General features: G+C 50.2%; 1 protein-coding gene across 4 annotated transcripts in view; it reads right to left on the bottom strand.

The window, feature by feature from the left end:
• RHBDF1 (rhomboid 5 homolog 1) overlaps positions 1–11077 on the bottom strand; it is a 37099-nt gene extending 26022 nt beyond the window's left edge. For 3 of the 4 annotated variants that reach the window (XM_050979950.1, XM_050979951.1, XM_050979952.1), the window contains exon 1: positions 11062–11077. The gene's annotated coding sequence lies outside the window, so the exon portion shown is untranslated. Of the gene's footprint in view, positions 1–10297; positions 10406–11061 lie in introns of those variants that run through there. The other variant, XM_018916077.3, reaches the window with a different exon arrangement.
• Positions 11078–12135: the final 1058 nt, after the last annotated feature.

Raw genomic sequence — 12135 nt, 5'->3', positions numbered from 1 at the left:
CTGGTCTGCAAACCTGCCATTTCCTGGGCTCACTTGCTGCTCTGTAGTTCTTGGACCAGAGGAGTGATCAGCTTTTCCCTATCCTCTTTCTACATTCAAGTCCTGACTCTACAGATCTCTTCCATGCTCTTCCTACCATCCCCTCTTCCCACACCCACATCCAGAAGCTCTGTCCTCACACAGGGGCTGTTTCAGACCTCTTGCCTGTGCTTGCTTAGTTTGGACTTTGTTCCACCAGCATCACAAAACTCAGGAATATGCAAGTATAAGGCTGAATGAGAAGTATTTGCAAATCTAGCTTCTTCTAACTGATCAGCTGGTAGCAACATAAAAATTATTAATAATGTCCATTTCAATTAAAATAATCAAACAAAAGAAAAACCATATCAATGGCAGATAGTCTGGGAAAATCATCTTCAAAAGGTCTGTGCCAAAGCAAGGTCACTGAACCAGAATAAAAGGCAAATCCACTGTGCTGTGGGTCAGGCTAAGAAAGGGGAGAGCATATTAAATACCAAAGTTGGCACATTATCAAGGAAAGCTGCTTAGTGAAATCTACTGACCCAAAGAGCAAAGGAAAAGCTTTGTCCAGAAGCCTGAGCATGTTCCTAAAACTGACAGGCATCCTAAACACATTTAGAAGTTTGCACAGTCATTTCAAAGAAAGACCGTCCTTCCATTTAAACAGACAACTGAAGCTATTCCTATGTTGATTTCTTTTCTTCCAAAATCTCCATTTTACCAGCATTCCCATTTAAAATAAAGCTGGCTTTTTTCCCCCCAAGAAACATTCCAAACAATAACCAAAACAAAACAAAACCCCAACTTAATTCAACACTACCACACAAACAAACAGCATCTGCTTTTTCCAACAGCACTGCTCCTTGCCAGGACAGTGTGTGCATTCCTCCAGACACCCCCAGGAGTAACACACACGGGGGTTATTCCACTGCAACCCAATCACCATGCTCAGACTCCAGCTGTTTTTCTCCACTTTTCAAACCCCATCACTGCAACAATCTTATTTACAGCGCCTGCTACACAAAGTCCCAGGCAAGCCCCATGTACCTGAAGGGGTCTGGCTGAGGCACAGGAATCCAGCAAAGGAACCAGCATCCTCACAGTGCTCTCCAGACAGGATGAGCCAGGGGAGCCAGAGGAGACAGCTCCTGGCTGAGCCTCTCTCTCCAGGAGGATTGCTGCTGGCACAGCAGGGAAAAGGCAGGAAGTCCAAGGAGAAGAGGAGCAGTGGGGTTTCAGTCTCGTGGCTGCCAATAAAACTATCTAGCATGGATCAGACCCAAGGAGTTCCAAACAATATCCCAAACACCAGGCGTGAGCCAGCCCTTTGAAACAGGCCAGATGGAGGGGCTGAGGGCAGGCAGGGACAGGGAAGGTGGGACAGGCCACTCGTGGGGAAAGCTGCTAAGGGCACAGCGACAGCCGTGCTTTGGCTGAGCCCACCACCACTGCCCACCCGAAGAAAATACCTGAGAAATGAAACAAAGCCACCTGCTTTCCCAGCACTGGCTGCTGAGCTGGGAAATGCTGGGAGGCTCTGCAGGCCCACAGGCTGCCACAGCAGAAGCTGGGTCTGAGCAGTCCACGCAGCTCTGAGCACAAGCCTGGCAGAGCTGTGCAGACACAGTGCCCTTTGAGCCCTGCCCTGCAGGGAGCTGGCAGCACTGCCATTCCCACACACACCCCACTGTCCCTCTCACTGCTCTCTGCTATGCATGAGCTCTGCCTGAGAGCTGGTGAAGGCTGATGCCACTTCCAAGAGCCTGCACCAAATCACAGGCAACAGTTCCTCAGGGCTCTCTCTGGCTTCTGCTCGTGAGCAAACCCATCTGCCAGCTAAGCTGCTGCCCAGGGAGCAGGCTTGCCTTACTGCACTGAGCCACTACAAGGTGTTTTACCAGCACAAACTAACCCTAGTAAATTATTTCCTGTTGATCTGGCAGCCTGAAGAGTCTCAGACAATTTCAGATAAGCCCTGTGTCACCCAGAGAGGAAGGGTAGGACCAGCCTCTTCAGTGATGGCTCAGCAGCTCAGGTGAGACATCAAATACAGCCCTGAGCTGTCATCCCCTGCCTGTGTGAAACTGTCCTACTCCATCCCCATTGGGGATCTCACCATGAACCACTGAATTGAATGAGCTGGGAAATACCAGCTGAAACTGCCTGGTTTGGAAGAGGCCAAGACAGGAAATGGGAAGCTACACTGGGCTGGTATTTCACGCAAAGCCTTATAGAGGAATGGTATTCAAAGAGGAACAGCAGGAGTGTAAAGCTTCAGAAGCTTTCGCTGGGACCCACTGAACTTGGAAAAAGTACAGCTGCATACAGAGACAGAGGGTTTTAAGTACAGGTAATGAAAACATCCACCAGTGAAGTCTGAATGTATGTGAGCCAATCCCATGATCAAGAAAGGAGATCTGATATCCCTTTGAACAACTGATTTTCTTGATTTTCAGAAAAACATGAAGGTTATGATGGAAATCAAACAAAAATGAGTTCCTACTTGAACACCAGCATTAAAAGCTTTCAGAGCAGATTCACCTGGGACCTGAAGGTGTGCTGCCCTCATATAGCAGAGAAAGGAAAAACAGGAAGCTCATAAGCCTCTTCTGATTTCTGTTAGTCCCCAGACCTGTAGTTGAACTCCTTCAAATACAGGTTAAAAGATGACCCCCAGCTGCAACATGCAAACACTCGTAAGCAACAGGCTGATCTTCAAGGTCTTTTTGTTGCAGCAGACAAAGAGCAAAACAGTAACAAGAATTTGGAAATCAATGCTTAGAATTCAAGCTAAAAAGATGTCTTAAATACTTGAAAGAGATGCAAGCCAACAGAAGAAACAGTGACCCAGCCCTGTGTGCTGCCCTCCTCCTCCTGCTGGCACCAGCTGTGGATCACCCACAGCTGTTGGGTGATCCACACTGGGGACTGACCCACATGAGCTCAGCAGAGAAAATGGCTCGTTCCAGCCCCAGCTCCTTCCCACATGGCTCCACAAACACTTGTGCCAGCAGAAGGAAAGGAGAAGACACAGGAACAAACAGAGCAGCTGGAGCCAGATGATTGGATTGCTTCTCAAGGCAGTATGGTTTGAAGTGATTGTTGAAAACATGGCCAAAACTCAGATTTGTAGCACTGTGGGAAGCCAACAATTATCCCAGGGAGGTGGTTCAGCATCTCTAATCTTCTGAGAAGCACCCTCAGTGCAGGTGTTGAGTGCAACAGGAATAAAACACAGCTGTATCACCAGAGGCAGAGTGAATTTTTTGGTGGGGTCATTAGATGGGAAAACACCCAAACCATCCACAGATTGCTCCAGAGCTGACAGCCGAGCCTCACACCCAAGCAGCTTCCACAGAGGGGCTCCCAAGGGAGGAGCTTCCCCTGCTCACCCATGGCCTGGAGCACCCACAAGGAAGCAGGTGAAGGGAGCCAAGCAGAGCAGGCTGTGCAGAGGGGCCTTTCCCATCTCCTCAGCACATGTGGCCCAGATGACAGGGACAGGTCTGCAGCACCAGCCAAGCACACCCAGGGCCTGGGCAATGAGCGATCTCCAACCCCACCTTCCAGAGCAAACCCAGCCCAGAGCCATCCACAACCTACTGAGATACCAGCAAGGGCAACAGCCTGCACGTAAACCAACCAACAACAAGGGGGGAGCAGTGGAAAACCTTCTGGAGCACTTTGGCTCTTCACCCTGTTTGTGTTTCTGCGTGACACACCCTGAGGCTTTGCCACCACATCCAACAGCCACATTTCCAGCAGCCACATCCTAAAAGCCTGGTCACAGCCTGGCACTGACATGCTCCATCAGGGTACAACATGATGAGATACCTGCCAACAGCTCCAGTGATGGCACGCCAAGCTCTGAGCAGCATTCCATTCCTTAGGGAAGCCAGCAGAGCACTGCCTGGTCCTCCACAGGAGCTGTTTCCACCAAGAGATCCATTACCAGCTACCAAGGGAAGGATCATCTATGCAAGCCTTGTTCCTGCACCCTGGTTGAAGGTAAGCACAGCTGCCTGTTGGCTCAGTGGCGCCTGGGCTGAGCCAGCAGAGCCCTTTGGGTCCCCAGCAGCCTCAAAGCACAGTTGTCACAGTGCTCTGCATGGCTCTGCACCTTCTTCAGGAAAGAGTGATCACAGACACTATTGCAGTGCACGTTTAACTCATTTAAACGATTCCATGGGACTTCAGAGGACCCTGTTCCAGATTTATTCCCATCACTAGTGAAGCAGATACCTGGTTAAGTTCTGGCTGACCCACAAGCACCATGGGCACAGTCACTGCCTCAATTATATACAGCAAGGTGAGAGTCACAAAAAGGCTCTTGTCAGTGCAGCCATGACCCCACATTAGGAAACAAAAGACAAATCCAGCAAAGGTTTTATTTTCATTGAAATTTTGCAATTTGAAGGGTTTTTTTCTACCAGCTCTCATATTCATCACAAGTACTGTAAGGGTTCAGGACACAAAGCAAGATGGGAAGACTCAGGACAAAAGAAAACACTGGCTCTGGCTGATTTTGGAACAGCTGTCTGTGCACCCAGCTCAAGAGCCATTTTCTTGGTAAAGTAATGTGTCTTAGTGATTACAACATTGTTCATTTAAAAAATACAATATCAATAAACAATTGATGGAAAAGCAACTCCCCTAAAAAGATCACAATAAGCCAAACCAAAAATTATGTTAGACCAAAAGCTACTCATCCTCTACAGCAAAGACTCTGGGTACTAAAAGCAGCTAAGAATCACTGTTTGTTGTGCTAAATAAAAACGTTTCAATGGCAAAAGAGATCAAAACTGCCACAAATGACAACATTTCCTATGGAAAGTTACATAAAACCACTCTGAATAGCAACCTAAAAAAATCTTAGAGGAAATAACAATAACAAATGCTGGAGCCACCAGAAGACAGACTTTATATTCAGGAAGGATGGAAGCCACAGAGCCACTCAGAACAGCTTTCTTGGAGTGTTCCTTTGAAACTCAGAGCATCCTCACTTCCTATCACACACCTGCTTTCTCCAGCACCATCAAATTCTGCTCACCTGGGCACAAGTGAAAGAATAAAAAATGCCCACAGCAGCCAAGGCCTGGGGGACATCCTTCAAAGGACCAATTAAACAGCCAAGAATTCAGAGCAGAGCTGGTTTGGTTGCTGTCCCTCACCATTAGCTGATGCAGCCAAGGACACAGGAGAGCCACGCTGGTGCTCTGATTTCTCCCCTGGCTCGTGCCTGATGGCCAGGCACACACTATCTCCTGCTCTGTCCAACTGGCAATAGCTGCAGGAAGAGCTTGTCTTGCTCTGCAGGTGTGTGCACACCTCTGCACATTCATCGTGTGCCCAGTGCAACAACTCATTCATAATGCAAATAGAAGTAATCATCATTCTAGCGTGGTTTAGCAAAAAAAAAAAAAAAAAAAAAAAAGTAAAATTCTAAGTGAACCACACTTTTTCAGTTTGAGTGAATGACACATTCTTGCCCACTGTTCTCCCTGGAATTAGAGTCCCAGAACAGCCAGGGAAAAGGAAGGTACACTCACACTTTTTGGCAAAACAACTCACAGTTTTCTACAGTTCACGTTAAGAATTTGAATTTAAGCAACAGAGTACCAAATCTCCCATGTGCTGATTGCTACAGGGCAGTAACTCCAGAAATACAGAAGCTGCATTTGTCTGAGCCCTCCAGATTTTAAAATCCAAGCAGTTCTAACCCTCACTGAGCCAAAGCCAAGAAAGTGCCAGACCTGAAGGACTGTAAGTGCAGCATCCTGTGCAGTTTCAGGATGACCTCATAGGGATTGTTCCTTTTTAAAGGAAAGCAAACCCTCAAAGCAGGGATTGCTGCTGACCAGCAGAGCAAGGGGCTGGCTCTGAGCAGAGTGGAAACAGGAAGGGGAGGAGGTGGCAAAGGTAAGCTTTCCAGAAAAGGCAAGATCAGGCATGGTTTGCTATCTCTTCTCCCTGGGAAGGCTCTACGGTGCCAGGGAAGTATTGTGCAATGATATCTCAGACTTTACTGAGAAGAAATTACATTTCCTTTAATAAACACTGTGCTTTAGAGATGCTCTGATTACTAAGGCAAGGTCTGTTTGTTGCTGAAGGCCCCAGAATTTAAGAACATATCTGTTGCTCAGGTCTGCATCACCATACTTCCAACATTTCTTTGGTAGAAAAAAGGAGTTGTAATTATATTTGAAATAAATTGTTTACCTAGATAGTTGAAGAGTGCATCCAAAGGAAATTACAGCAAAAACAAGCCCTAAGTGAACGTGACATTTACTGTCTGTGCAGCAAGTAGAGCACACAAGCAATGAAACGTGCACTCTTACAGATTTAGGAGACTGGACCACAAAGATAAATGTGAAGAATAAGCTCTCTGTCTTCACCCAGTGGGAAACAGACACTGTTACTCAGAAGGATTTGACTGTAGTTTGAATGATTTGGTCAAAAACTCAGCTGTTGGTTTGCTCTTTGTTGTATCATCCCAACATACATTAAAAAAAAAAAAAACAAACACCTCCTAATTCCTACGGCAGCATGGACTGAAACAAGGATGAGAGGTGTGAGCTGAAACTTCAACTGGTCCTGGACAGCAGCAAGATGGGTTGGACCAAAAAAAGGAGCAAACAGTCGGAAATCCCTGATGTTCAACTACCAAGGATATGACAATAGGAATCTCAGCACAGACGCATTTCCACTTCTCCCTGTGGAAACCTCATTCCCAGTGGCACAGACATTCTGCCTGGGAAAACAGAGAGGTTGGCAGGCAAGCCCTGCCCAGCTCAGGCTGCAATGCAGGGAGGGTCTCCACTACTCCATGCAAGCAGGCCTGGATGGTCTGAGCACACATCACACACCAAATTAGCTTGGGGTTCTTCGAGGACATGGAAACAGAGCTGCCAGCATGACCATGGGAAATGCTGCCAAACAGATCCATTTCCTTCCAAGGTTAAATCTGCCTGTTGCCTGCCTAATCTCTTGGTACTAAGAGCTGCAGGGTTAATACTGTTCCTTTTACATGTTATCCTCTCAGAGGAGAGTTATTGAGCACTAGCAGAGTAAGCAACCTGATGCCCATTCAGGTCTGCTAGTTCTGAACAAGGCAAAAAATAAACAAACAGAAAGAAAAGAAAACAAAAGAACCAACCACAAGGCTAAAAAAAAAGCCTGCCACCTTGGAGAGAACTACCTGCACAACCCTGGACACCAGGGCTTCCCCTGCTCTGTAGAAAGAAACCATCTCCATCCTACCTTCCCGCAGCACTGGGATGTTTTACCCACAACCCATTAAATTCAGGTTGCAGCACCCACAGCACACACTGAGATGTTGTCACACAGCAGAGAGGATGCAACACAGCTCCCTGAGCAGGCAGGCAACACATGCATTCCATGGGTTTCTTAAAACTCCAACACGTACATACCCAGCAGCTGGCAGTCAACCTCACAGCAACTGTGAGAGATCTGCACAAGTTCATGTTTCCTTTCCTTCCAACTAGATGATGATAAATGTTAAACATGGAGTCCAGCACCTCTTCAACTGAAAAGAAAGGAAACTAATCCACATCTGAGCTCAGGGAAAATGTTAAGGAAGGAATCCATCCTTGAGTTTTTAAGTATTTCTACTGAAATGTGTCATATACAGGCGACAGGAGGGTGGCTGCAGGAACAGCAATTAACAGAGGTGTCATGTCAGGCCACAATTAATGCTGGAAACTCTGAGAAAGATGCATGGGCTCCACAGGGTGCCAAGGCCTCCAGAGATAGCTATGGAAGAAAGGCAGCAACCACAAGGGAAGAATCTTATCAAAAGACCAGTCTGCTGGATAAAAGCTGTAGAGTGGCAGATAAAGAAATGTCAGGATCTTCACCTCACAGCCAGTCCTGCTTGGCAGACACATCCCCAGCAACACAGGGTTCACACAACACACGCTCTGCTCAACTTCTTGCTGGACACACTGAATGGAAGAGGAAAACAAGCTGGTAATCCTGGCCATGTTGCCCATCTCAGGCCTTCAGCACTAACCAGGCTGTGTTTGCACTGCAGAGAGATCCAACACACTGAAGAGAATCAAACCTTTACTAATTATATCTGAGCATGAGGGCTCTGTGCCCAGAATAAACTGTCCTATCATGCCACACTCAGCAGACCCTGCCTCTTTCAAGGGAACATGTTGGGACTTGCTGGCTACTTTCCGGGGCTGGATTCCAGAGGAACAGGACTGATGACCCCAAAAGGAATTCCTATTCCTGCCTGGCGACCTTGGGCAGCTGCAGCCCTGTTGCAGTCCCTGCCACGAAAGTGAAACGAGATGTCTGCCAAGTGCAGTGATGAGGTGCTGGCCCTCTCTGAGGGACATAATTCCTGCCTGAGGTGACATATCGGGGCCACACGGTCTCAGTACCAAGACACAGAGAGGACCAGCTTGTTGGAGGAGAGGTTTTGGCTGTGCTCTGCAGGCCAGCAGCACTCTCCACATTCAAAGCTCATCTCCCTGGCTGAAGCCTACCCAGCACGGAGCAAGACATTCCCGAGACCAGGGCCAACCCATGGCTTTCCCCAGAACCTGAAAAGCCAGTTTGTAGGCAGATCTCTTGCAAGTGGATTGCTTAAAAAAAAAAAAAAAAAAAAAGGCCTGTCATGGGAAGTCCCAGAGCAGAACTAGTTTTGTGGGAGTTGCTTTTACGCTGCACAGCATCAACCTCCTTTCATGGGAACACACAGAAGCAGGAACAGCATGGACACACGTCCACATGCCAGAGCTGTTGCCTTCCTGGGGGATCAGGACAAATGAGCACATGGGCCAGGACAAAGCTGGGGACCTGTTCCAAATGCACAGCACCTCCTGGAAAGCTGGCAGTATCCCAGCTCAGAAATGGCACAGGCTCCCAAGAGCCTGCACACACAGGGGAGACCTAGGCTAGGCAGCAGCAGCCATGAGGATTTAAGGACATGAGGGATGCAGCAAGAGGGAGAGATGATAGCTGTTCTTAGAGCAACTGAGGGTTAAAAAAAAGGCAGACAAGCCCTTTCATAAAGTCCATTTAACAATCAAAGCTTAAAGGAAGTATCTAAAGTTCACCTCTTTCTTCCAACTATATCAACCAATCTAACACGAGTCATCACCTCCTCTTGCAAACCTGCACCACTGAGACGGAACAGCTGGAGAGCAACATCCTTCATACACTGGAGTGGAAATGCAATTCTTCCAGAGCTCTGCTCCCCAGCTTGTCCCAAGTGGGCCATTTGTATCCCCGTGGTCACAGCCCACAGGCAGCTATTTGTCCTTGCTGCCCTATCAGCGTTACTGCAGTTAACACCCTCTGCTCCTTCCTTGTGCCATGCTTCATTCAGAAGCTTTGCTGCCTTGTCCCTTCCCGTTACGTGTGACTATTTTTTCCCTTTACTGCAGAATGCACTTTTCTTCCCAGAGGAAATTACCAGGCATGGGGACAAAAACAGGAAGAAAGGAAACAACTTCCTGCTTGCTCCAAGACCCGGCTTGGAGACATCTCTGACCGGCACCGTGCAGCCCGCCACGAAGCCAACCTGCAAGAGAAGCAGCAGCCACAGAACTCAGCCGGGCACCAGGACGAGCACCAGACAAAACTCATCTGTGCTGCCACTCACCTCTCCTGAGTTACACTGAGGAAAAACACAGGGCAAAATGTTCACATGGGGCACTTTGGCATTGCAGGGATTTGTGTGGCAGGATGGGGCTGCTCGCTGAGGAGCCCAAAAGGACTTGGCACTGAGGGTGAAATCCTGCAAAAGCTTTGGTCTTGCTCGCGTCAAACTGCCGTGATCCCCTTGCTTTGTGCCAGCGGTGCACAGTGTGAGAACTCAGTTCAGAGACTCGATCCGGCAGGAAAACTAACCTTAACATGTAAAAAGCCATATATTTTCCACCAGATCATCTGCCAAAGTCGCTGCCAAAGCGCGACTGGGTGCCAGTATCAGGGGAGGGACGGCCGGGAAAGCGTGGAGATGGGGTGGACTCGGATTAGCCGAAACAAGCCGTGAAGGCGCACCTCCACCTACAGCCGAAAGCACTGAGATCGCCAAACTCCAGACATCCAAACACGGGGGTCGGGGCAGCACCTGCCTCCGGCCATGCTCTTACCCCGCGGGCCGCCGCGGGCCGCTCCCCGCCCGGCTGAGCGGCGCGGTCCCGGTACCTCGGAGGGGCAGGAACGGCCCCCGCGGGATGCCCCTCCCGGGATGCCCCTCCCGGCCAGCCCCCCCTCGTCCCCCCGGCCCCGCACTCACCGTGCAGGCGGGCGAAGCGCAGCGGCCGCTCGGCTCGAGCCGCCCCCCAGTGCGGCTTAAGGGACCGGCGCCGCCGAGCTCGGCCCGCGGAGGGCGCGGAGACTCCTCCCCCGTGCCAGGGGCCGGCCGGGCGGGCACTCCATTCACAGCCTCGGCATGCAAATAGGAGCCGGGAGCCGAGCGGCGCACGGCGCTGAGAGTCCCGACGGGGAGCTGCCAGCGCCCGGGGCCGCGGGACGCCGCATCCCGCCGCGCCGCCCTGACTCACGGGGTAGGAATGTGCCGCGCCGGGCGGAAGCCACCGGCCCGCCCGCGGCCCCCGCAGCCCCCGCCTTCCCCGCTGCCTCGGCGGTGGGCAGCGCCCTTTAGCCCCGCCGCTGGGCCGGGGTGGCGGGGTTGAGCGCCGGCTCCCGTTAGCATCGGCCCTGCGGGTGTTGGGAACGCTGCGGCGATTCCCGAGCCGGGAGTCCCCTTGGCTGGACACCGCTGAGCTGCCAAGCCCTGGCCCCTCTGCACCCCACGGGAGCCTTCCCCACTAAGCCTCCCGTGCACTGGGCTGCGATGGTCCCGGTCCTCTCACTCTTTCTTGTTGTTTCGCTGTACTTTACCTTCTCCTCGCCCATTCCCCTACGCTTAGTGCCGTGTTTCCCACCAAGTCTTCACACCTCCTCTTCCAGCCATGTGGTTAGCATATCATCCCTCCTCTAAGCTGTTTCTTTCCTCCCAGTTTAAACATTTTTCCCTTCTGGAGGGTATCCTCCCACCTCGATTGCTCAGCCATCCTCTCCTTTGTCCTGGGTCTGCTGCAGAAGATTTCTCCATCTATCCTCCGAGGAGCATCAGTCAGCATGTATTGCTCACACAGAGCTTTGCTGAAGCTCCAGCGAGGCCTGCAGGGTGCACATCCCTCTTGAGCAGGTCCCCAACCCACAGCTCCAGATGCTTTCAATGTTAGTTATAACTGGGGGGATGATGTTCCTTTCCCATCTTACTGCATCTTCCCCACGACCTGCGTGCTCCAGCCGAGCTGAGCTCATCGGTACCGCACCCAGCCCTGTGCGTGCCCACGGCAGCCACACGTCGAAGGCAGCCCCCAGAGAGCCCTGCTAACTATATCATGTCTCATTTGCTAATGAGCAAACGCAGAGCAGCCCCAGCTAGTCCTGGCTGAGGTGGAGAGCAAATAGCATGCAGAACCCTGACTGTCCGCAAAGCTTAACAGGCACAAATTATTTTCAGATGTTTCTACCACATAAACAAGGAAAAGAAGCATCCAATAATGCACTCGCAGGGCCCTTCAGCATCTCCTGGGAGGAACATTTTGGAGCTGGAGTAAGAATCTGACCCACCCCTGCTCGTTCTTTGCCTCCTGCCAATAGTATGTGCATTTTGCAAGAAAAGCAAAGCTCTGTCACTGAAACGTGACTTCTTGCTCCTGTAGAAAACTCTTGCACACAGCGCTGCTAACCCCATACCACAAATTCCTGTTCCCCAGTGCTTCCCTGTTCAGCTCCCAAACTCTTTTACCCAAGCTGCAGGAATCTGCAGAGCTTTATAAAATCTACCCTGTTGGTAAAGCATATACCTACTTTGCTGCCATCACCAGCCAGAGTGGCTCTCTTCAGTGCACTGAGTCCTCCTAGCCTAAAATAGATGGAATAAGGTGACTTAAGGCCAGGTTCTGACTGCTCAAGCATGAGATGGTGAATGGCAGCAGTTCAGTGTTGAGCACCCACCATGCCTGTCCTGGAGCAGCTCATCTAGCCCAAAAACCTTGTTTGTTTTCTCCCTCTTCAGGGAATACTTCTGTTTGAAATGCTGACCAGCTGAAGGAAAGC

The sequence above is a fragment of the Serinus canaria genome, chromosome 14, assembly GCF_022539315.1.
Source record: "Serinus canaria isolate serCan28SL12 chromosome 14, serCan2020, whole genome shotgun sequence".
Classification (NCBI taxonomy): domain Eukaryota; kingdom Metazoa; phylum Chordata; class Aves; order Passeriformes; family Fringillidae; genus Serinus; species Serinus canaria.
This window is presented reverse-complemented; position numbering and strand designations above follow the sequence as displayed.